Raw genomic sequence first — 25,914 nt, forward strand, 5'->3', positions numbered from 1 at the left:
GAGTTTCCCGGCCGGGTATGGTGGCACATGAGGTCAAGAGTTCAAGACCGGCCTGGACAATATGGTGAAAGTCTGTCTCTACGAAAAATAAAAAAGTTAGCTGTGTGTAGTGGTAGCTGCCTGTAATCCCAGCTACTTGGGGGCTGAGGCAGGAGAATTGCTTGAACCCAGAAGGCAGAGGTTGCAGTGAGCCAAGAGAACACCACTGCACTCCAGCCTGGGCAACAAGAGTGAAACTCTGTCAAATAAATAAATAAATAAGGGTTTCCCTGAACAAGCTCTCTCTTTGACTGCTGCCATCCATGTAAGACATGACTTGCTCCTCCTCGCCTTCTGCCATGATTGTGAGGCCACCCCAGCCATGTGGAACTGTAAGTCCATTAAACCCTTTTTCTTGCATAAATCACCCGGTCTCACATATGTGTTTATCAGCAGCATGAAAATGGACTAACACAGTAAATTGGTACCAGGAGTGGGGTTCTGTGAAAAGATACCTGAAAATGTGGAAATGACATTGGAACTAGGCAACAGGCAGAGGTTGGAACAGCTTGGAGGGCTCGTTAGACAGGAAAATGTGGGAAAGGTTGAAACTTTCTAGAGACTTGTTGAATGGCTTTGCCCAAAGTGCTGATAATGATATGGACAATAAAGTCCAGGCTGAAATGGTCTCAGATGGAGATGAGCAACTTGTTAGGAACTGAAGCAAAGGGATTCTTGTTAAGTTTTAGCAAAGATACTAGTAGCATTTTGTCCCTGCCCCAGAGATTTGTGGAACTTTGAACTTGAGAGAGATGATTTAGAGTGTCTGGTGGAAGAAACTTCTAAGCAGCAAAGCATTCAAGAGGTGACTTGGGTACTGTTAAAAGCACTTTTTTTTTAGACAAAGTATCCTTCTATGACCCAGGCTGAAGTGCAGTGGCGCAATCACAGCTCATTGCAACTTCCACCTCCCAGGTTCAAGTGATTCTCCTGCCTCAGCCTCCCGAGTAGCTGGGACTATTGGTGCACACCACCACACCCAGCTAGTTTTTGTATTTTTAATAGAGATGGTGTTCACCATATAGGTCAGGCATGTTTCAAACTCCTGACCTTGTGATCTGTCTGCCTCAGCCTCCCAACATGCTGGAATTACAGGTCACACCCAGCCAGCTTTCAGTTTTAAAAGTGAAACAGAGCATAAAAGTCTGGAAAATATGCAGCCTGACAATGCGATAGAAAGAAAATACCATTTTCTGAGGAGAAATCCAAGCTAGTTGCAGAAATTTATATAAGTAATGAAAAGCCAAATGTTAGTCACCAAGACAATGCGGAAAATATCTCCAGGGCATGTCAGAGGTCTTCAAGGCAGCCAGCCCCTCCCATCACAGACCAGAAGGCCTAGGAGGAAAAAGTGGTTTTGTAGGCCAGGCCCAGGGTCCTCATGCTTTGCGCAGCCTAGGGACTTGCATCCCAGCTGCTCCAGTCATGGCTGAAAAGGGCCTCAGGCCATGGCTTCAGAGGGTACAAGCAACAAGCCTTGTCAGCTTTGACAGGGCTCTCATGGAGAACCTCTGCTAGGGCAGTGCTAAAGGGAAATGTGGGGTTGGAAGCCCCACAGAGTGTCCCTACTAAGGCACTGGCTAGGGGAGCAGTAAAAAGAAGGACACCATCCTCTAGACCCCAGAATGGTAGATCCACTGATGGCTTGCACCATGAACCTGGAAAAGCTGTAGACACTCAATGCCAGCCCATGAAAGCAGTCGGAAGAGAGGCTGTACCCTGCAAAGCCACAGGGACAGAGCTGCCCAAGACCATGGGAACCCTCCTCTTGTATCAGCATGACTTGGACATGGAGTCATGGAGACAGGAGTCAAAGGAGATCATTTTAGAGCTTTAACATTTGACTGCCCCAATGGATTTCAGACTTGCATAGGGCCTGTAGCCCCTTTGTTTTGGCCAGTTCCTCTCATTTGGAATGGCTGTATTTACCCAATACCTGTACTCCCATTGTATCTAGAAAATAACTAACTTGCTTTTCATTTTACAGGTTCGTAGGTAGAAAGGACTTGCCTTGTCTCAGATGAGACTTTGGACTGTGGACTTTTGACTTGCTGCTGAAATACGTTAAGACTTTGGGAGACTGTTGGGAAGGCATGATCAGTTTTGAAAAGTGAGGACATGAGAATGATATGGGTTGGCTGTGTCTCCACCCAAAACTCATTTTGAATCCCCATGTGTTATAGGAGGGACTTCGTGGGTGGTAACTGAATCATGGAGACAAGTCTTTCCCATGCTGTTTTCGTGACAGTAAGTCTCTTTGAGATCTGATGGTTTGAAAAAGGGGAGTTTCCCTGTACAACCTCTCTCTTAGCCTGCTGTCATCCAGGTAAGACATGACTTGTTCCTCCTTGCTTTCCACCACGATTATTAGGCCTCCCCAGCCATGTGGAACTGTGAGTCTATTAAACCCTCCTTTTTGTATAAATTGCCCAGTCTCAGTATGTCTATATCAGCAGTGTGAAAACAGACTAATACAGACTCCAAGCAGATGATCCAGAGGAAGGCATTGAGAGGCGAGAGGAAGCAGATCCTGGGTTGAAAGTGGAGGAAGCTAGGAACCCTGCAAGGAGTTCAGGAGCACCAGGACTCCTTACGCACCTCCAGTGGCTCCCAGAAAAATAGTGAGTTAAATACACATGGGGTGGCCCACTCTTTCTACAGAGTTCTGGAATCCTCAATGTTGGAAAATTAATTTTTAAAATGTATACTTTCAAATGATGATTGAAAATTAAAACAATACCATTTATATCATCAAAGCATGAAATATACAGGGTTAAGTGTAATAAAATATATTTGAAGTTTATTCTGTGAAAATTAGAAAACAATAACAGCAAGAAAGTAAAGGAGAGTGTGTGTGTGTGCATGTGTCTTTACATGTGTCTACTGGGTTGGAAGACTCAACATGGTTAAATTGTAGATTTTCTCCAAACTGTTGATCTTCAAATTCAACACAATCCTAATAAAAAATACCAGCATATATTTACGTAGAAATTGACAAGTTGATACTATGTTTTTTTGTGGCAAATTGAGGGACCTAGAATGGTATTAACAGAAAAGAAAAAGAAAAAAAAAAGCCTGAAAAAAAAAAGAACGAAGTTGGAGGACTTATACTGCCTCATTCAAGATCCAATATGGAGCTAGAGTAATCAAGACAGCATCCATTTGACATAAAAACAGACATCTAGAATGAGGAGGAAAAAAGAGTTCAGAAACACTCCCCCTCATAAATGGCGCTGCTGCTTTTTTCCTGGAGATAGGAAAGACTTCCTAACAACTGAGTGCAAAACAAGTGGACATATTTATGTATATAAGCATAAGAAGAACCTCATTCCAAAAACATCTTCTTAATCGTAGATCTAAGGTAAAACTTAATGTATACAAATTCTAGAAGACAATGTAAGAGTTAGGCAAAGATTTCATATATATGATGCAAAAGGGAGGCATCAAAGAAAAGATATAAAAACAAAACTTCATTAAAATACAAAAGCTCTGTTCTTTGAAATATATTATTAAGAAAATGAAAAACCAAGGTGCAGTCTCGGAGAAGATATCTCCAAACCACTTATCTGATAAAAGACTTGTATCCAGGAGCTAGGAAAAACAAAAAACAAACAAAAACCCTACTACTCTAAGAAACAGAACCCAACTAAAAAATTGGCAAAAGATGTTTAAAAAAAAAAAAAAAAAAAACACTTCACCAAAGAAGAGAGACAGTTAGAAAACAGAACATAAAAAGATGCTCTACATCAATAGCTTTTAGGGATTCTCTCCCAAAGCAAAGCCAGAATAAAATGCTATTACCTGCCTAATAAAATGGATAAAATAAAACCATCTGGGTGCAGTATTTCATGCCTGTAATCCCAGCACTTTGAGAGGTCAAGACAGGCAAATCACTTGAGCCCAGGAGTTCAAGACCAGCCTGAGCAATATGGCGAAACCTCATCTCTACAAAAATAGGAAAATGAGTGGGGCATGGTGGTGCATTACTGTAGTTCCTGCTACCCAGGAGGCTGAGGCAGGAGGATTGCTTGAGCCCAGAAGGTTGGGTCTGCTGTGAGCTCTGATCGAGCCACTGCACTCTAGCCTGCACAACAGAGTCAGATCCTGTATCTAAATAAATAAACACGGAAAAGAAAAAAAAAGAATATATACATATACTACGCACAGTGCTACACAAAGCTGACAAAGTTGTGAAGAAACTAGAACCTTTATACCTAGAATCATGGAAATGGAAAAGTAAATGGCAATTCTGTAAAAGAGTTTGGTGTTTTAAAAGTTATGCATGCATTTAAGAATATGTATTTCATTCCTAGGCATTTACCTGAGAAACAAAAACATGTTTGATATTTTAAGCAAATATTTGTAGCAAATTTATTCATAATAGCTAATGACTGAAAACACCATCAAAGTCCATTAACTAGTGAGTGGAGAAACAAATTGTGATAAAGCCACAATGAATACTACTCAGTATTTTTTTTTTAATGTACTGTGATGTATTATACAACATAGTTTAACCTCAAATCCATTATACAAAAGACAACTTACAGCACGGTTCTATTTATATGACATTCTGAAAAAGGCAAATTACAGGGACAGAAGTCAGATGGGGTCGCCAGGGCAGGGAGGATAGAGGTGGTGACTATGGTGGGGAAGGAGGGAACTTGGTGGGATGATGGAACTGCTTTGTTTTTGTTGTTGTTGTTGTTGTTGTTACAGTTTTTGAGACAGAGTCTCGCTCTGTCGCCCAGGCTGGAGTGCAATGGCGCGATCTTGGTTCCCTGCAATCTCTGCCTCCCAGGTTCAAGTGATTCTCCTGCCTCTGTCTCCAGAGTAGCTGGGATTATAGCCAACCACTACCATGCCTGGCTAATTTTTGTATTTTTAGTAGAGATGGGGTTTCACCACGTTGTCCAGGCTGGTCTCAAACTCCTGACTTTAGGTGATCCTCCTTCCTTAGCCTCCTAAAGTGCTGGGATTACAGGCATGAGCCACTGCGCCCAGCTGGAACTGTTTTCTATCTCCCTCCCTTTTGGCTGTGGTCACATGACAGTACAGATTTGTAAAACTTCATGGAATGCTAAACTAAAACAATTGAGCTTTGTAGTATGTATATTATACATCAAATCCTGAATATATCCTGAAACAAACTTGAATTAAAAAAAAAAAACACCACATGTTCTCACTTGTAAGTGGGTGTCAAACAATGAGAACACATGGACACAGGGAGGGGAACATCACACACTGGGGCCTGTCGAGGGGTGGGAGAATACAGTGCTTGGGGGGACTAGGAGAGGGATAACATTAGGAGAAATACGTAATGTAGATGATGGGGTGATGGATGTAGAAAACCACCATGGCATGTGTCTACCTATGTAACAAACCTGCATATTCTCCACATGTACCCCAGAACTTAAAGTATAATAATTAAAAAAAAGTTAATCATATGACAGAGATCAAAAGTCTTAAGGCCACCAAAAAATAATCCTTTGTGGGAGAGGCAGGTGAAACCTAGGGGAGGAGATGGGGTAGTTTGCCTTCTGAAGGAGTAGCTTGTAGTAAAATGCTCCGGAAAACAGAACTTTGGGAAAATAAAATCAAAGCGCACACCCAATGACAAAGAGCTTGCACTCTTAATAACTGCACCATCAAAAGCTCATAAAAATATTAATACAGCCCCCATGGTAAAATGCATGTAAAAATAAATGCTTTAACAAAATAACATCATGGCATCTTACCCTCTCTTCCTCTACCCATTTATCCAAGACACCTGTAACCAGCTGGTATCTACAGATCTTTTCTATGCATTCTAACTTTTCTTCTCTAGATAACATAAGATGCCAGAACAAGTAATTGAACAATGTTGATTCTGAATATAAATACAAAAATGTTGTCCTCACCAAAAAATGGTAAGTATGTGAGGAAGACGAATATGTTAATTAGCTTGAATTAGTCATTCCACAATATAAACATATATCAAAACAACATGGTGCACCCATAATATGCATGTTTTGTCAAACAAAAAAATAAATACCTATATAAATAAATAAGGTGCTTTAAAAATACTCCGTTAAATTGAACACAGAAACACCTATATTTTGCAGAAACTTGGGTTGAATATCATTTTGAATACACTCTTTATTACATCAGAGAATAATAAATTCTGACTCCTACACTGAAGAAACTAGAACTCCAAACAAAAGTAGCACTCCCTTTCAAATCTCCTGATTCACAGGTCTTTGAATTTGCCCCCTTTCAACATGAGATCCCTCACAGAAAACACAGGACTCAAAAACATTTAAAAGCGGATGGGGCCGGGTATGGTGGCTCCTTCCTGTAATCATAGCACTTTGGGAGTCCAGAGTAGGAGGATCACTTGAGCCTAGGAGTTTGAGCACCCTGGCCAACATGGCAAAATGCCATCTCCACAAAAAATACAAAAATAAGCCAGGTGTGGTGGCATAGGTCTGTAGCCCCAGATACTCAGGAGGCTGAGATGGGAGGATGATCTGAGCCTCGGAGGTTGAGGATGCGGTGAGCCATGATCACCCCACTGCACTCCAACCTGAGTAACAGAGTGCAGCTATCTCCAAAAATAAAAAAATAAAGTGGATGAATGAGGAAAGGAAGAAAACAACTTTTTTTATATACTGCTAGATTTGATTTTGTCATTTTTGAGTATTTCTGCATCTATATTAATGAGGAATATTGACCTGTAGCTTTATTTTCCTGTATTGTTTTTGTCTGATTTGGTATGAGGGTAATGTATCCTCATAAAATGAATTGGTAAATATTTTCTTCCTTCTGTTTTCCACACAAAAGCAGACACTATGCAGGATTGTTGTTATTTCATCTTTAAATGTTTTGTAGAAATCACCTCACCAGGAAACCATCTAGGTCTTTCTTTTTTTCCTTTTTGGAAGGTTTTAAATTATGAGTTCAATTTCCTTAATAACTATAGAATTATTCAGGTTACCCATTTAATGTTAGTGTTGGTAGTTTGTGTTTCTTCAGGATTTGTTCCATCTGCTCTAAGTTGTCAAATATGTATGTAGAGTTGTACATAGTATTCCCTTACTACCATTTTAATGGCTGCGCAGTATACAATGATATTCCCAGTTTTGTTGCCAGTGTTGGTAACCTGTGTCTTCTGTCTCTTTTTCTTTGTCAGTCTTGTTGGAAGACTGTCAATTTGATTGATCATTCCAATGATCCAGCGCTTCGTTTCACTGATTTTTTCCAATATTTGTGTCTCTTGAATTCCACTGATTTTTGCTATTATCTTTCTTATGTCTGTCTTTCTGCTTGCTTTGGTTTCATTTCCCATCCCTCTTTTTTTTTTTCTCTAGAGTCTTTAGCTGGGAGATTACATTACTGTTTAGGACCTGTCCCCTTTTTTAATGTATGCATTTAGTGTTATAAATTCCCCTTTCAGCACTGCTCTGGTTCTGCCCCCCCATTTTTTGTATAATGCATTTTAATTTTCATTCACTGGAATGTACTTTTTAAATTTCTTTTGAGCATTCCTCTTTGAGCCATGAATAATTTAGAAGTGTGTTGTTTAGTTTCCAAATGTTGGGAGATATAATCCCCCTTTAAATCAACAAATCACCACTCCATGCTGGTTGGGCCATGGCGAGAATGAAGCAAAATGTTTCATAAATGGAACACGTTTTTATATATAATTTATAAAGTACAACATAAAAAAGCACTGGAGACTAGAAAAGGGTGCTAAAACGATCATGATTTCCCTAGATTCTAAGAGAAAACAACTATGGAATGTGGAAAACATGCTTATCTGGGAAAACTTGAGAATTAGAGAAACACATACTACTCTTTGACAGTGACTAGTTAATCAGCAAGCCTGGTAAGGAAGACATGAGCACATGATCCTTTTGTAAAACATTAGCTCTGCTTTCATGACACTATGACTGGTTCTGTGAAGACTCATTCTGCTTTCATTTTTATAAATTAGATAATGCCAGTATAAGGAGCCAAATTACCCCAAAAAAAGATTCACCTATGATTTATATTTCCATTAGGAAAACAGACAATTTAAAATTCAAGCAAAGAAATGAAGCACCCATAAAGAAATTGTCTACTTTGAAAAAGGAAATACATCATCTCTTAACACGTGCTGATTAGACCAAAAAAAAAATACTTAGCTAAAAATTCCATAAAAGCACAAAATTCTTTTAAAGCAACATATTTCTTTGCTACTCCGTATTTAGCTATACCAAGGGTAGGTATAGTGGCAATAGAAATATGTGATAAAGAAATTAGAGTCACAAGAGAGCTGACAAATGACCTATGCTGCTTCTGCTCCTGTTATTTCAGGGGGACGGAAAGAAAGAAGGAGAAAATATCCATCACCACCAGTGGTCCAAGGCCAAAGCTGCAAACAGGGCCGATCTGGAAAAGGTGGTCAGCAGCAGCAAAGGGAATTGGCAGAGAGCTTAATTATTAGGATATGAGAATAGAAGGGGCTGGAGTTTCAAAGAATAATCAGGGAATCAGTAGTGGATTTCCTATTTGTTAACTTGTTTTCTGACTTTGGTTCAACCACCACAATTCTCAGGGTGACCATTCTCTAGCTCTGAAGTACACAGGAGAGAACACATATCTATTAAAGTTCCCTTCCAGATGAAAAATATTATGATTCCAATATTTATTAGACATCTACCTTAAAGGACATGAAAAAATATGGCAAACGGGAAGAAAGAATAAAGCACTGAATCAAAACAACAGGATCAGATCCTCACGTAACATTTTACTATCTGTGTGGCTTCAGAGGGTCACTGGAAGTATCCGAAGTCTATCTTGTTCAACATTGACGATTGTTTGAAAAATAAATGTGATGACGTGAATTAAAATGCTTTGTAAATTGTAAATATACAGTGGGATATTATTGCCAGTGGTCAATATCTGAAGAACAGAATTAGTAAAGCCTTGTGAGCTAAGGGCAGGGAAGACTAGTCATTGTAAGAGATAGCAATCTCGAGTCTCCATTCATAGCTGGACAATCACACCTGAGTTTTAAGAAGCTGGATCTGCAAATGTTTCTAGGCAAAATTTACAGTATAAGTATCTTTAAAAACAAATCAGACCCTCTGGACAAAACCTTTGAAGTTTTTTTTGTTTTCTATGTTTTCCCAGCTCAAAGACTTGTGAATCTGTTTTTTCCTTTAGAAAAAAAAAAAAAGAAAGAAAGAAAGGTTGTATCCAGGTCCAAAACTCCTGAGTGTACTACAGAGGGAGACAATAATCTGCAAAATTTTGGGCCACTAGTATCTACAAAGCAGTTGGTTATTGAAACTCTAGGTCATTTTTGAAGAAGAAATCAATTCTGAAAACAATCAAATGTGTATACTTCTGCTCTTATTATATATCCAGACCCTTTAGTTGTCTCCACTACAGCAGCCACGACTACATGACAAGCTCTCATTACCTCCAGCATGGAGCATCACTAGGTCCATATAATTGGATTCCCTGACACCAGTCTTGTGCTCTGGCAGGACAATCAATTTTACACAAAGCTTCTGTTCTAGGAACATCAAATAATTTTTTCACTTTGCATCCTAACATTCCCTTTCTAGAAAACATGCCTTTCCCAACATCTCAAGAGAGTCTCAGATGTTTCTCTCTCCAAGTGAATTTCCTAATTCTCCACATTCAGGCCTTTGTTTCCACCAAACTTCACAATTCCTGAGATTAATCTTTATGCTTTGCGGAGTTCCTTTCCTCCCAGCTCTGCATTTTTAGATTACCTTAGCTGTCCTTTAAAAATTCCAAACATGGGCAGGCGCAGTGGCTCATGCCTGTAATCCCAGAACTTTGGGAGGTGGAGGAGGGCAGATCATGAGGTCAGGAGATCGAGACCATCCTGGCCAACATGGGAAAACCCCGTCTCTACTAAAAATACAAAAACTAGCCAGGTGTGGTGGAACACACCTGTAGTCCCAGCTACTCAGGGGGCTGAGGCAGAAGAATAGCTTGAATCCAGGAGGCAGAGGTTGCAGTGAGATGAGATCCCACCACTGCACTCCAGCCGGGGCAACAGAGCAAGACTCTCTCTCAAAAAACAAAAATTCCAAACATACCAGGCACATTTATTTTCCACTTTCTCTACCAGATTGGAAGTGTGTTTCAGAGCAGTGGTTCTCAAACTTTGGGCTGTATCTGAGTTATCTGGGAAATCTGACAAAAATATAAAGTTTCAGGCTTTCTCCTTAAATGAATCCCAGCCTTCTTATGACTTCTTACCTCTCCAAGTAAGGACAATGATAGACATGGACGTTTAAAAGGTACTGTTGGGGTCTGAGGTAACAGGAGTCAGCTGTAACAGAAAGGTTCAGTTTCAAGTAGTTAACTACTTAAGTTCTACATTTTAGAATGAAGATCAGCCCCTGCATCAGGTTCACCCAACTTATGGCTACTCCCTCAAGACTATCCTGAATTCCTGAGATATTATTTGCTAGAGTATGAGACTATCGTTGTTAAATATTACATTGCATCAATTTAAGAGAGATTTTTTTCACATTTTAATGTCCTTGGTATTGGGTCATATCTTAAAATCTATGACATCTTAAAATTATTTACCAGCATCTTTTCTTCCACATTAGCAGCTAACATAAAGGTGCTTCTTACAATCAAGTTTTCTCAGATTTGGTGAAATATAATAGCAAAGACATCAAGATAAGAAAACTCTAACTTGAAGTTAAAAGAGAAGAAGTAACCCAACAGGCTCAATAAGTATTGTGGAAATAAAGTAATAGAATAATGTAATATTATATGATTAACTGAATTCAGGCTAGGATACTTAAATATGAAAATTTCCAGGGGGAATCTGTCATCTGGGCAGTTTTGTAAAAATACAGAGGAGTCTAGTCTCTTTCCTTAAAAGAATTTCAGCCTTTTTATGATTTATTAACTGTCCAAGTAAGGACAGTGATATACATGGAAATCTGAAAAGTATTGCTGAGATCTGGGATAAAATGATTGGTGATCTAATATCTAATTACCCAGAGAACTGAGGCATACTCCATCTAACAGCCAATTTGGTCTGCTAAAGGATGAGGCATGGACCACATCTCAGTTCTGAATTGTCTCTTGACTTGTGGGTCACCAAACGTAGGTTCATCCTAAGAACACTTCAAAAACCAGAGGTGTCTCTATCTGTATAACAAAATACCCCAGATTTAGTGGCATGAAACAATGACCTTTTTTTTTTTTTAACTATTGTTGCCTATCATGGCTCCAGGGGTTACCTGGACTTGGCTAAGTGGAGTTCACTTGGGGACTTGCATATGGATGTATTAATAGCAAAATCATGAGTGGCTGGGGCTAGAGACAGCCCATATGTTTGATGCCTGGATGGGAAGACACAAACAGCTGGGAGCTGAAACAGAGGGACACCTTGGGCGCCTCCATGTGGCCTGTTTATGAGGTCTCTACAAGACACTAGCTTCAGAGTAGTCATACCTCTTGTATGCAAGCTCCTGGCTGCAAAGGTGAGGTCTCCAGAAAGAGAGACACACAGAGAGAGAAAGAAAGACAGAAAGAGAGAGAGACAGAGAGACAGAAAACAAGTATCTGTGAAAATTGTGTAGCTCTTCGTGACCTAGCCTAGGCAGGCATGAGTCTGCTGCATCGTATTTGCTAGAATTGAGTCATTAAGCCTATCTATAGTCAAGAGAAAGATAATTAAATGTATGGATATGTTTTAAAACCACCATAAAGAGACATCTTAAATGTTAGTGATCATTCTCTGAATCCAAAATTCAAAACTTGCATTTTAAATAATCTGAAAGTTAACGAACACAAAATATTTTTCATTCTTAAATAATTATAAAAGTTACTGCAATATATTCATTAGGAAAAAAATAAGCTGTAACTAAATCGGAGTAGTCTGCTGAGTCAAACAGAACTCTAAACAACCTATAAAAATAGAAAAACCCACCCACCAAAATACACGATGGCTGTCTTTCCAAAACACAAATTGGATCAACACAAAATCTCTCAAAAAAAAGATGCTTAAAGTAGCATAAATAATGTTTCTTTGTGAAATGTTCATTGTTTCCTACTACATATTGAAGATGATTTTAAAGTACATTATAAAAGAACTTGTGTCCCTCAAAATTAATTATTTCAGGTTAGTGGTTGATTTTATTTCTTATCTATGAACTGCACCCAGAGAGATATGAAGCCTAGAGGTCTGAATAATCAAGACAATAAATATCCTCTACGTTTTTATATTTTTCAAAGAAATAAATATTAAAAAGGTAGATGCCCACTGTGATTTTGACTCAACTTTTAAAACTTGCACATTTGGATTTGAATGCTACAAACTGGACCCACCAAAATAACTCAGCATCACTTCATTTTTAAAGAATCACAAGTGTGTAAGTGTAGGAATCCATTCTGTTTAGAGTAAAATAAAATCTCCAGAATCAGCACTCTGGCACTTATTTTCAACATAATGTAGGCATAGTGGAAAACTGTAGGTTTAACAGGAGGCACTACAGGTAAATAACACATTAAATTTTAAAATAAGAAATACCCAAAATCTGACTGTCTGTCCACGTATCTATATACTCAAGTAATTTGGAAACACCACTTTTTAATGATGATATCTACCCTATCAGGCAGCCACTGACAAATGTGAAATGGATGACATAAAATATCTAGAATATTTTTATGTTGATGATACTACTATAACAAACTTTATGTCAAACACCATGCTGAATGCCAGGAATACATTATTTCATTGAATTCTCACCAGAAACCTATGAGGGCAATAATATTGTCTCTATTTTAGATCTCAGACATCTACTGTATACCCAATTTGATATAAGTGTTCAGGGAATCATCTGAATTCCTTACAACAAACAATAATGAACATAAAAGCAAGGTAACCTTCCAATGTGCAACACTTACCCTCTCATTTCTCACTAATCCATTTTAGAGACACCTTGCTTTATCATGCCAGCCCCTTGCTGAATTTCACCATTACTCCTAGCCTTATAAGATGTCTAAAGATAAGCATTTAATCTCAGAACCAAAACACAAAAAATTAATAAGCCCTCACCCCCACCCCTACCCCATAAGTCCTTACAGTTAAAGAATTATCTAAACTTGGAATATGGATCACTGTGTTTAGGCCATAAATTGACTAAGTCTGTAAAAAATGTCTTCTGATCACAGACTGTTTGTCAGGCAATAGGACAAAACAGTTAAAACAAAATTATGGAGCTTTTATTCTAGATTGAAGTTGAGAGAGACAAAATACAAATGACAAAACAGACATAACAGACATATCACAATAACAGCTAATGGTGAGAAAGAGAAATGAAGCAGGCCAGGAGATGGAAAGAGCAGGCTCTCTGGGGTGGTGACATTTCAGCAGAGGTGATGTTATAGCTTGTCTAGACAAATCATATAACCTCTGTATGTCCATGTTTCCTGATCTGTAAAATGAGGAAGTGGACTAGAATTGCATTTAATGGACCTTCAAGCCTTGAAGTTGTATGACCCTGAGCCCTTTCATTCACAAGAAAACCTCCCAAAGAAGAGTTTAGTCTAATAGCTCATCTAGTATCCATCCAATTCCAGTGGAATCAACAGTATCAATCAATCACACTCCCTATGAATAATACCTTTCACCCCTAGAGGTGAAGGTCTGCTCTCTTCTTTTTAATCTGATAAAGCATTCTGGTAAATATCACAATGCAAGAGAAACAATATTTCTAAGCATCAGCAAGGAATGTGTCAGGATTCCACATTGGCTGATCTTGTGGACCAGAGAGGGTGAGAGATGTAATTTGGTAATTTACGACTCAAATTCTCACAACCTAAAAAAAAAAAATCAGTGAATCAATTTTAATGCAAAGAATGCAGTCCACTTTTTTTTCTCTGACTTAAAGAATGGTATTATGTAAACAGTGTCAGGATGTAGGGATCACTTAAGGGAAGGCAGCAATTCTGAAAACACAGATTAAGGAACAAGAATGCACAGTGACACCTCAAGCTCCACTTGATAGGCTGAATGTAGCAAGATGTACCAGTAACACATGCAAAATTCTATACTAGGGTTTAGAAAACCAATGTACAAGAATAATATGGAAAGTCAAATCTTGGTAGCAACATATATTGGACAAAATCTCCTTAGATATTTTGGCAATCAGTTTAAGTTAGAATAATCAATAGTAAGAAGTTCCCCCAAAACCGTCACCCTAGGCTTTTGTTACCTAAAGTGTGGTCCCTGGACCAGCTAAATCAGTGTCACCAAGAGCTTTCAGAAATGCAGAATCTTGAGGTCTACTCCAGACTTAGAGAATCAGACTCCACATGTCAGAAAGATTCCCAGGTGATTTAGTATGCACATCCAAGCTTCAGAAACCACATCGTAGGCTGTAAAATCAGATCAGGTAAAGGTCTAGTCTATCCTAGAGAGGGCACAACTGCAAGACAGGATCAGCACATATTAACAGGATCAGCACATGTTAATGAGATTCAGATCAGCTGCAGCAGGGCGTGGACAAACTCAAATCTCCAAAACTATCAAGACTATTCTAAGGTTGGGAATTTTTGGTTTGGAATGTGTTATTTGGAAAGGCTGCCACTAGCCACATGTGGATATTTAGCTCATAATGCAAGGCTAGTCAAAAACAAAAGGTGCTAGAAGCATAAAATACACTTCAGACTGCCAAGGTTTAGTCATAAAAAAACAAACATAAACTCTCTTTTTCATAATTTTTATACTGAAAATGTCAAAATAATATGTTGGAGTGTTGGTTTAACTCCAATATATTATTAAAATTAATTTCACCTGTTTCTATTTGCACTTTTTTAACGTGGCTACTAGAAATTTTAACTTGCTTATGTGGCAAACATTTTATTTCTACTGGCAATGTTGCTTTAGAGACAATAAGAGCAGATACCCTAGTTCTTTTCTGTTTTGTTTTTTGTTTTTCAGACCAAGTTTCACTCTTGTTGTCCAGACTGGAGTACAATGGTGCGATCTCAGCTTACTGTAACCTCCGCCTCCCAGGTTCAACTGATTCACCTGTCTCAGCCTCCAAAGTAGCTGGAATTACAGGTGCATACCACCACACCTGGCTAAATTTTGTATTTTTGGTAGAGATGAGGTTTCATCATATTAGTCAGGCTGGTCTCGAACTCCTGACTTCAGGTGATCCGCCCACCTCAGCCTCCCAAAGTGCTGGGATTACAGGTGTGAGTCACCCCGCCCAGCCCAGTAGTTCTTTTCAAACATGTGAAGTGCTGTTGCATAGCAGAAACGTTAACCTGGCTCAGTCCAGAAACAAGAATCAGAACGCTGCTTTAATAGTGTTTGAGCAGCAAAGGCAGGTTAACAAATCATTCTTTCCCAACAATGCCCAGTAGGGAAAGTCATCTCTCCAACAGATTCATCACTAAATTTGACACTTATGAAAAGGTTTCACTTCTTGTCTTACCAAAAAATGTGAAAATATGGCAATAAAAATAAAACAAGAAAACCAAATTACCTATCAAAAAGTAATGTCTCCTGAGTAGTTCCTGATGCACTCTCCTTTTGCCTCCAGAGAATAATTAGACAAATCGTTTTATTTTCCCTTTAGAGAATGATAGACACCCAGGGAGGCAAGAACATATCAAAGGGATTGACATTCAGGTTTGCAAAAGAACATTTTTCTGAAGATGGCACCTACTTTTGTTAAACTTCCTCATGGATACATTACAGATCATTCACTGGAACAAATATTCGCTGTCTTGAGACCATCAGGATTCCCAGGCAACCTGTATCATCAGTATCCCAGGAGGAAAACATAAATAAGTAAAACTACCCTGTGTCCATAAACCTGATCTCAACAAAGTATCAAGACTGTCAGCAGAGTTTAGCAAAAAATATCTATCTCACCACTATGATATTTAAGGCAATACTCCAAGAAAATAACTATCTTACCTTGTTAACAAATTAAAGCTACAATAATGTAGCTCATATTTCACTAGTTCTACATAATTCACCTTCTAGATGTGTATTAGAAATGCTAAATAATTATTTATATCCTAAGAAATTGACTCCTTGACTCTATTTGGATCAACAACAATAACAAAAAAATTCCCTTTTTACCAAGGGTGGTTTGTTTGATTTTCTTTAGCAGAACCTGGTTTTATAGGAAAAATAAAAGATTATATTCTTTGTACTGGCACAGAAAATCTTAACAACGGTTTGTTCACATTATAAAGTATCAGTGGCCCACAGTGTTTCAAACACTGCTGTCTTTAAGATAACAATCTAGATTAAAGAAAATTCATTTTGAATTTTCAGTTTCTGGGAGGCAGAGGTTGCAGTTTGAGTGCCAGTTCTCACCAAGCTCAATCTGTTTATGAGATTTTAGTTCACTCACCATCTACTGAGGACATTGGCTATTGTACTAATTCCTCCAGCTTTAACTTTCCACAATCCACATTTTTTATATAAATGGAATGGAAAAAATGACTTCCCATTTAACTAAAGCCCATGCATATCTATTTTAATAAAAATAGGTGTTATTTAGGGATGAACATCTTTATAGAAACTTTTAACATGTTTCTAAGAAGTCTGTGTAATAGCTCCCTGAAGACTTTTTTAAAGTTTATAAAGCAATCTATCGTGGGTGCACTGTGAATATCTTGAAGGGATGGATAGACTGAAATACAAACACACACACACACGCACACTCCTTGTCAGATTTTGAAGTCTACTAATGCAATCTCTGAAGCCAAATTAGGATTCACATTTGTAGATTCCCATTAAGATGAAAGCAATCTTCAGTTATACTTACTTCATTCAATCTGAAAATTGGAAAATATTTTATAGCATAAAACAGTTCTGGCATTAATTTTACAAAAAGATACAGAACTTTCTTTCTAACTGTAAAACTAATGAATTCAGGGAGCACCTGTTGTTTAATTTGAACTCTTTTAGAGGTGCCATGTATACTCTGTTGCCAGTATTTTGATGAATTGATTTTTTAAAATCTCAATAACTAGCTTATTTTTCTAATCAATCACTATATTTTCCTGGTAAATTACTTTCTTCCTAGTAAGCTTCAAATATAGTAAGTCACGTTAATATTTTTAATCAAGCTTCAGAGGAAGTGCCTGAGTTGCAGTTGGATATCCTAAGATTGGCTATACATAAAGGCAGGAAGGTGAAGATCAGGGAGTTAGCCTCTTAACTGACTGGGGGGTTGGGGAGTAGAAGGGTAGGAAGCCATCATTTTTATGAACAGGAGCTAGCGTGTGATTGTAACTAGAGTCACTTACTGTATCATGGCAAGAAACCTGACTCCAGTGGCTATTAGCTGAGGTCTCACAAGGAAGCCACAGCTATGTTAGGACAGCAGCTTCGACGTGGAAAGCAGGTTTCTACCATCAACTTTCAGGACATGGAATAGCCAGGACCTGAATGCTTGTCTTAGCACCATCTTGAATGTGACCTGCCAGTCAGCTTTATAAAATCAGGGTCTAGACATGTTGTTTTCTTTTTGTATTAACTGTTATATCAATCGCTCCCAGTGTAGTACTTTAAGTAATAACTACTTTTAAATGAAAAAGTAAATCTCATCTACTCCATGGTGGCTGTTTTGGACTATCTTATGTCCTCCCAAAATTCATAGCGTCCTAACCCTAGTACCTCAGAATGTAACCTTATTTGGAAATAGAGTCATTGAAGATGTAGTTAATTAAGATGAGGTCATACTGGAGTAGGGTAGGCTTCTAAACCAATATGACTGGTGTCCTTAAGAAAAGGAGCATCACATGAAGATGAAAACAGAGATCGGAATGAAGACACAAAAGCCAAGTAACATAAAAGATTGCTAGGGAACTACCAGAAACCTGCAACAGACTCTCCCTCACAGCCCTCAAAGAGACACCTTGGTCTTTGACTTCCATCTCCAAAATTGCATTTCTATTCATTAATCCACTCAGTTTGCAATGCTTTGTTACAGAAGCCCTAGTACACTAATACAGTAGTCAAGACGATCTATGGCTTGATATTACAAACAAATCAAGGAAAGGTTAAACCTGAATAAAATCTATAGGATATCCAGGCTAATGAAGAATTTTTTTCAAGGGATGTGTAGCACTATATTTAATGTTTGGGTCCTTAATAAATTGTGACTAGCCTATATTCAGAAAAGCATAAATGTATCAAATAAATTAAACCAAGACATCTAAAATGTAAACCCTGTGAAAAAGGGAAACTTTGATTTGTACATTGACACATCCTTGGAACATAAATCACAGCCTAGCACATTATGGCCACAAACCATAATGATTTTTAAATGAATGAATGGCTAATACAGAGAATAATTATTCCAAATACAGGAACAAACTGGTGGCTTAACAAAACATTAAAAATTCAAAATCCAAACCAGAAATAGGTATAAAAAGAAACTGTTTTTTTTTTAACTATTTCTATTTGGACAATTTTGTGATTGTTTTATTAAGTGAATGTCAGTCACTAAAGATAGAAATATTAATGGAAAAATTAGAAATACGGCATATGAGTTGTCAGTTTGAGAAAAATGCAAGTACAGTAACATGTTCAACAAGCTATCAAATTTTTGCTTCATACTGTACAGATGGCAAAGGTGCTGTGTTTTTAAGTATCAATTAGAAGTAACTACACATCCACATATAGAAGATAGAAACCAGACCACTCTCTCTCACCATATAAAAAAATCAACTCTAAATGGATTAAAGACTTAAATGTGAGACCCAAAACTATGAAATTAGTTGAAGAAATCCTAGTGAATCAATGCTTCATGAATTTCAACTGGACAAGAATTTTTTGTAATAAGATCTCCAAAGCAGAGACAATAAAAGCAAAAATAGACTAATGGGGTGACATCAAACTCAAAAGCTTCTGAACAGCAAAGGAAACAATAAAGTGAAGAGACACCCTACAGAACAGGAGAAAGTATCTGCAAAATATGCATCTGACAAGGGGCTGATATCCAGAACTTAGAAGGAACTCAAGCAATTCAATCACTTAAAAAAAAAAAACCTGATTTTTAAACAGGCAAAAGACCACAATAGACATTTCTCAAAAGAAGATATAGAAATGGTTAATAAATATATATAATAAAATTCAACATCACTAATCATCAGATAAACGTAAATCAAAATCACAATGAGGTATCCTCTCACCCCAGTTAGAATGGCTATTATCAGACAAAAAGATATGCAGGCAAGAATACAGAAAAAGGGAATTCAGTACATTGTTGGTAGTAAGGTAAATAAATTAGTTCAGCTATCATAGAAAACAGTATGAAGGTTCATCAAAAAATTAAAAATAGAACTACGGTATGATCTAGCAGTCCCATTATTGGGTATATATCCAAAGGAAATAAAATCAGTATGTCAAAATCATAAATAAATAAATATGCATACCCATGTTTAATGCAACAGTATTCATAATAGCCAAGATATGGAAATCAATCTAAAAGTCTTCTACAGATGAATGGAGAAAGAGAAAGTGATATGTACACATATGCACAATGGAATACTATTCAGCCATAAAATTGCATGAAATCCTGTCATTTGCAGCAACACAGATGAGTCTGGAGGACATTATGTTAAATGAACTAATCCAGGCACAATAAAACAAATTCAACATGACCTCACTCATTTATAGAATATAAAAGAGTAGACTTCATAGAAGTAGAGAGTAGAATAGTGGTTACTAGAGACTGAGAAGGAGGAGGGGGGAGGCAGGTATCAGGAGAGGTTGGTCAGTAGTTACAAAATTACAGTTAGGAAGAATAAGTGTTGTGTCCTATTGCTCAGTAGGGCAACCACAGCAAGTAACAATGTGGTATATGTTTCGAAATAGAAGATTTTTAATGTTGCCCCCTAAAGAAATGATAAATGTTTAAGGTGCTGAATACCGTAAGTACTCTGCTTTGTTCATTGTACTATGTATACATGCATTGAGACAGCACATTATACCCCATGAATATGTGTAATTATATGTGGCAATTATAAATTTAAATAAAACTAAATTTAAAAAGAAATTAACTATGAGAAACAATGTGGAAATAGATACTAAAATTTTTAAATAAGAAGCATAATTATGCCAACATATCTACAGATACTTTCATTAATTACTTGTGGGTTACATTGTCAAGTGTCAAACAGAAAAATCTTTCAGTAGCAATGGCAATTATGTTAAAAACTGGACATTGTTTAGAATTATGTTAAAAAGTTATTTAATGCTTATTTTAATATATTTTAAAATACTGATGAGAATCATAAATTCCTATAGAAACAATTTTCTATACTTCTACACATCATTTTCATAGATTTTTATCTCACGCAAGACAAAAGTTTTCCCTCTATTCTTTCAACTTTAATTTCTTTTAGTCAACAATGAGTATTAAAATATTTATAAATTACTTCCTTATGTCTAAACATTGCTACATTTTATGGGAGAAAAATTATAACCTGGTCTAAAAAAGTATATCTTTGAAGAAAAAAAAAATGATGCAGACATCCAGTTTTAAATTATTTGTATTATAATTAGGCATAAAGAAATACAACTAAGCCAGAAGTCCTTAAGGTTACAGAAACCACACACTTATAAAATATAAAATTATAAAATAAATGAAAAATAATTATGAAATAAATAAAATTCAAAATAACAGCATTAATATAGTGTGTTTGATGTTGTAGCTTGGGAAAATTAATGACCACCCATAGCATGAATTTGGGACTCACTGGCAATGGTATAGATCTTTTCAAATTTGGTGTTTTCATTTCCACCCGACCTTATTCATGCAATGACAATGATTGCTTCCTAAGGACACACTGGCCTCCACTTAACATAAACCCTTCGTGAATGTCCTAAGCTTACATCATGCTGTGCTCCACATTTTTGGTTCAGGCTGTGTCTTCCACACCCAAAGCTTCTGGTAGAGAGCTTCTATACACATAGCTCCACCTATACTGACTCTACACGCTGGGGGAGACATATAGTATATGTGGATTGTATATCAAGTGAGTCAAATCCTGCCCCAAACCTGCTAGGTCAGAATATTTCATTCTCTTGTCCAGGATGATTCCCATGAAATCCAGACTAGATAAGGCAGAGTGAGCCCTTAACAGTCTTTTGGAAACGTCGGGAAAAAGTACACTCTTCCTGTGGTTGCTCAACTTCTAGCATATAAACTTGGAGCTCCCATTGACATACTACACTATTTGTAAAGAGCCTGCTGAAGATGAAGTTAGTAAAGAAGAAAGCAGAACTAATAGACAGTATGGGTCAATTATCACGCTGCTAATAAAAACATACCAAAGACTGGGTAATTTATAAAGAAAAAGAGGTTTAATGGACTCACAGTTCCACATAGCTAGGGAGGCTTCACAATCATGGCAGATGGCAAAGGCACATCTTGCATCGCAGCAGGCAAAAGAGAGAAAGAACCAAGCAAAAGGGGTTTCCCTTTATAAAACCATCAGATCTTGTGAGACTTCTTCATTACCATGAGTGAGAACAGTATGGGGGAACTGCCCCTATGATTCAATTATCTCCTACCAGGTCCCTCTTACAACATATGAGAATTATGGGAGCTACATAATTATGGGAGCTACATAATTCTCATATGTTGTGGGAGGGACCTGGTGGGATGAGATTTGGGTGGGGACACAGCCAAACCATATCAGACAGAAAGAGAAAAAATGAGCCATGACCACAGAACATGAGGAATGAGCAGACGTCTAGCATTTTTAATGAGAGTATATAAATTTCATATTTCCTATGCCTCCAGGTTAAGTTCATTCTCTATAATTTGCAAAGGGAGTCCCAACTAAACAGAAAACTGCCACTGGCTACCAGTGATATGCCCAAAATAAAGAACTGGTTCGTCTGGGGGTAGGGTTTAGCTGGTGAGCACACTGCCCTTGACCAGAAAGGCAGGTATTCACTATCTGTTAGTAAAGTGGCTATTAAACTCCTATGTATCTCGGACCACAGGCTGGAGGGTTTGAGGACTTGGTGAAGCACGCCAGATGATTTTCAGGACCTTGTGTAAATTTCTCCAAAGAACAGGCAGTCTTACACCCAGACTGGCACATTAAGAAACAGAGAAAAGAAAATAAATGTATGACTACAGTGGCACATTCCATGAATGGTCAGGAATCCAGAATGGCTGAGTAGGAAAACCATGAGCCTTGCAGGGTTGAAAACCAAATCTATTCCAAGGCTCAGACCTCTTTTTCCAGCAATCTGGCGATAAGATATGAGGTTTAAAATACACCCAGCACTCCACTGATGGGTGCAGCAAACCACCGTGACACATGTATACTTATGTAACAAACCTGCACATTCTGCACATGTATCCCAAAACGTAAAGTATAATTAAAAAATAAATAAAATAATAATAATAATAAATAAAATTACTCTAAAAGAAGAAATACACCTAGCAGCTGAGGGGAAGGAATATACGTCGAAGATGAGCTAAGGTGCTAATACAGAGCTCTTATGTATATGCTAAGTCCAAAGGCAAAGAACACCATCGTGGAAAGACGTTTCACTCCACTCCATCAAAACTCCAAGGAAATGAGAAACATAAGTGAAAAAAAGTAGGCTAAAATGTGGCAATTTAACAATGATGAACATACTTTGTTTTGTAAAGATAAATATATTCCCTAGATATGAAATTCCAAGGTACTAGGTAATAAAGTAGCTACTAATGGTCAACATCTCATTGATATAGAAAGTATGGACTTATCTGCATTATTGAAACCAAATATATAGCTTTATTTCCTGTATGAATACTAGTATTATTTCTACTACACATTTTTAATGAATTATTAAATTGGCAGGAGACATTGTTTTGGGGAATGAGAAAAAAGGCAAGTATGATTAATAAAAAAAAATCTTAAAAAAATAATGGGAGTTCTTTTCTTCATTTATTTTCAAATCCATTCTGCTACTGAGCTAAACAAAAATAACACCCAGAGTGCTGATCCAAAATCACAGTATTCACTCACATATATTTGCATCTCATTAATGGAAAATAAAAGTTTCTATTTGAAGTACATTTTGTACTACCCAATATAAACTTTCCTAGAGTTCGAACATACTATTAATTTAGAAAGTAAATAAATATCTGAAGCTTCCACATTTACTGTGATAGGTAACTTTCTGTGTCTACTTGGCTAGGGTATGGTGCCCAGCTGTTTGGTCAAGCACTAGTTTAGAAATTGCTGTGAAGATGTTTGGGAATTTGATTAATATTTACAATCAGCTCACTTTAAGTAAAGCAGATCACCAGCCATAATGTTGTAGGCTTCATCCAATCAGCTGAAGAACTTAAGAGAAAAGACAGAGGTTCCCTCCAATCAGAATTCTCCTCAAAACTACAATATAAACGCCTGGTTTGAGTTCCCAGCCTACCGGCCTGTCCCACAGATTTCAAACTTCACTCTGCAGCATCGTGGCAGCATCGCCCCCTACCTGAATTTCCAGCCTGCCAGCTTGCCCCACAGATTACAGACTTTCCAGTCTCCATATGTGTATGAGCCAATTCCTTAAAATAATATTCATATTAGGGCCAGGTGCAGTGGTTCACACCTGTAATCCCAGCACTTTGGAAGGCTGAGGCAGGTGGATCATGAGATCAGGAGATCGAGACCATCGTAACGTGGTGAAACCCATCTCCACTAAAAATACAAAAAATTAGCCAGGCGTGGTGGCATGCGCCTGTAATCCCAGCTACTTGGGAGGCTGAGGCAGAAGAATTGCTTGAACCTGGGAGGCAGAGGTTGCAGTGAGCTGAGATCGTGCCACTGCACTCCAGCCTAGGCGACAGAATGAAAATCAGTCTCAAAATAATAATAATAATATTCATATTGTCTCCCTAATGTGTGTGTGTGTGTGTGTGTGTGTGTGTGTGTGTGTGTGTGTGTGTTCTGTTTCCCTAGAATGAATTTCTCTTATTAGAATAACATTTAAATGCCACCAAAAAGATCTTGGCTGAAACTCTGCCTTTCAAGAGAAGAAAGGTCTTTACGCTGCATGATTGAAAGAAATGTTACACAGTCTATTTTCTCAGCGCTACTTATTCCTAGAGGAATTTGCTGACTTTACTCTGTGGCCTGGTGGGAACTGGTCTCACCCATGTTCAGTCCACAGGAGCAGCTGGCTCTATGCAGCTTTGTTCATTAACACAGGGTCTGTTTGGAAACCCTACTTGTAAAGTCATTAAACCAAGCCTAACCAGGACTTCTTCACAGAAGTGCCGGATTCTCTGCCTGTAGGACTGAGTCACAGGCAGTCATGTTTGTGTTTTGGAGAGTTTGCTTGGTCTGTGTGCTGCTGCCAAGGCTCTACATTGGCAATGGCCAATTCCATTTGTGATTCTGGTAAACACAGTATGTTTCCTAAGGTGCTGATGGTAAAAGTAAATCCAAAGTTCTAAGCTTTGACATTCAAAAACCTGGCCAGAACCAGCTATTTATATTTTAATCAGCAGTTGGGGCAGAGGGCAGATAAATGTAGTACATGCTTTCTAGAAAAAGCAAATTGAAAATTTTTGAGTATAATTTCCAGTCATTCAGTCATGGTACATTTTCTCCTCCTACCTCAAGCCAGCTACAAGCTTACCTTCCCCTTCCGGTTCCTGTTTTCTTGTTACACAATTACAATTAACTTATGTCTCTGAACCATGCCACCTCTTTAACCAGACCCAGCAGCATTGTTTCTTCCCGTTTGTTCCTACCTTTCAGACTCTTCGGCTTTCATTTGTTCACTTTCCATTTTCTAGTGCCCACTGTAGGCCATGGTATCACACTCAGCCCCAAGAATATCACAGGAATGTCACCTATAGACTGACCTCAGAATGCTCACATAAAGCCAATCATTCTTACCAAAGGTGACTATCCAAAGTCTGAAAGACATTTTTAAACTGCATTCCTAAAATTAGAAAAAAAATCCACAATCCTTGTTTAAATAATTATAGATGAAACTTGGTCAGCACAATGCTAAATCACTATATTCCTGCCTTGACCCTAAGGGATGGCCTAATGGCAGTAAGGAACAAATGACAAGAATCAAGAAAGAACGGAGGAAGATACGGTGAGAAAACCTGAGTAAACATTACATCTGGGCACTTCTACGTGCACAGCATGATGCAAAGGAAATCCCAACTGTGACAGTATCGCTGGTCAAAGAAACAGGTACCAGTCAGGGTGATCCAAATAGTATCCGGTTCAGAAATATTCATCTCATGAAAAGATAGTGCATACTTATATTGAAAACCTCAAACTTTCTGTTTACATGCAGTGGGAAACAGTTTCCTAGATCCTGGAATTATACTGACTGACCCTTTAGAAAGAGAAGCGAGCAGATAAGAAATGTAATAGAGTAACAAAATATATGTATTTGAATTACTTGTTCATAGAAGGCCCAATTAATTATTCAGCAAAAAGAAAAAAGGCAGCTGGGAATGAACAATGGGGAACCAATTTGATAATGGGTTTGCCCTTAATGTGTGCACTTTACCAGCTCAAAGACCCATGTGATCTCTCTGAGAATCACTCTTTCTCTCTTCTTTGACTGTATTTTTCTTACCTGTTTCTCTGTGTCTCTCTTTTAGTGTTTTCCTCTCTCCTTTCTTTCACACTTCTTCCAAATAAAAGAATCACATTCAAATCTCAGAAGATTAATCAAAACCTGTCAAAAGTGGAAAACACATGAATATCTGGGAAGAATCTACTTAATTGGAGATCGCCCAACCTCTCACCAGGTCTCTCGTGCTAGGGAAAAGTCGCTCTTTTTCTGTCATCACTCCACCAAAACTGCTTTGGTCTGGCTCCCCAAGGACC

The 25,914-nt window shown here is 37.8% G+C and overlaps 1 protein-coding gene across 6 annotated transcripts in view; it reads right to left on the reverse strand.

Moving 5' to 3' along the window:
- CTNND2 (catenin delta 2) overlaps positions 1-25,914 on the reverse strand; it is a 935,473-nt gene that overhangs the window by 859,612 nt on the left and 49,947 nt on the right. The window contains exon 1 of one of the 6 annotated variants that reach the window (XM_064375869.1): positions 25,661-25,682. The exons of the other annotated variants lie outside the window; for them this stretch is intronic. The gene's annotated coding sequence lies outside the window, so the exon portion shown is untranslated. Of the gene's footprint in view, positions 1-25,660; positions 25,683-25,914 lie in introns of those variants that run through there. 6 annotated transcript variants of the gene reach the window in all.

Source organism: Aotus nancymaae, unplaced genomic scaffold (assembly GCF_030222135.1).
Source record: "Aotus nancymaae isolate 86718 unplaced genomic scaffold, 86718_ANA_hifiasm-v0.15.2.pri h1tg000014l, whole genome shotgun sequence".
Lineage (NCBI taxonomy): Eukaryota > Metazoa > Chordata > Mammalia > Primates > Aotidae > Aotus > Aotus nancymaae.